Below are 1,310 nucleotides of genomic sequence, written 5' to 3' on the forward strand. Positions count from 1 at the left end.
TTAGAACAGAATCGTACATATTTAACACTTAATTTTTATATCAAAAAATAATGAACACTATATGCAATGAAACTGCAATAATATATTAAATTATTACCTGAGTTTAGATTTGTGGTAGACCCGTTATCTGCAGCTTTCAACAACTCGACCGAAATCACACTGACTATTGATTTCGAAATTTTTATTGTATTTATTCCATTGAATTATATTCTGATTAATATAATACGAGAACAAAATATTTGTTAATCATCTCATTAAATTATGTTAAATTTAAAATCAAGAACAAAGGTTAACATGTAAATTATTCAATGTACTAGATAATTACATACACCTTATTGTTCTAGTGACACACAAAAACAAAACACATATCTTCAAAACAATGCAATTTTTTTAATAACTAAAACCAATCATAAGCATAAATTTTGTAGTTTATTATTTATAAACATTTAAACCGTTCGGGTATCGGGAATGTAGTATGAATAGTATGATCAACATTTTCTGAGAATACGCTTAATTTTCAAATTAGCTCTCACATCGTCTGTGTGTGACTAAAAATAAACAAATTAACTCATCACGTTTGATATTTACATAATTATAGATACCTATTAACACTTGGTAGAAAATTAATAAGGACCTTGAATATAATTAAGTCTGATGGAATTTAAAAACTTACTGTTGCCCATTTTTTATAAGGTTTATGAAAGTGAATGTAGTTGATGCACTGGATAGGTCAAAACTTAAAATTCCCTGTAATTTCCAAAAGTACCAGAAAAACAAAACAAAAAAAAGGTGGGCGAGTGGGTATCGCTCTGCTGTACAGTAGGTTACAAGTGGGTCAATGTTATTGAATATGTTAAATTGAATTCAATGATAAAATACCATTGTATAAGAAAAACGATTCTTAGTGAAGACATTTTATGATGTTATTGTGAATAAAGTAATTTATATATTATAACCTATTTACGTGGATGTGTGGTACCTTGACCTTTGTCAACTCAGCAGTGCAATGATAACAGTCAACTTTTAAAACAGTCTAAACAATTTGTTAGAGAGTTGTTAGAAATTGATAGACAACTTTCAAAGTTTGTTAGACTTTATTTTTGACGATAAACATTTATAACTTTTGTACTGCTATCTTCAGCAGTACAAATGTTATGTTAAAAACAGGGCTTGAAACCGATTGAAATAATTTCGGTTTCGGTTTCGGTTTTGAATACCGGTTTCAAAATGTTTCGGTTTTGGTTTCGGTTTTCAATATCGGTTTCTAAAATTTTCGGTTTCGGTTTCGGTTTTCAATACTGGCTTTCTAA

The sequence above is a fragment of the Acyrthosiphon pisum genome, chromosome A1, assembly GCF_005508785.2.
Source record: "Acyrthosiphon pisum isolate AL4f chromosome A1, pea_aphid_22Mar2018_4r6ur, whole genome shotgun sequence".
Classification (NCBI taxonomy): domain Eukaryota; kingdom Metazoa; phylum Arthropoda; class Insecta; order Hemiptera; family Aphididae; genus Acyrthosiphon; species Acyrthosiphon pisum.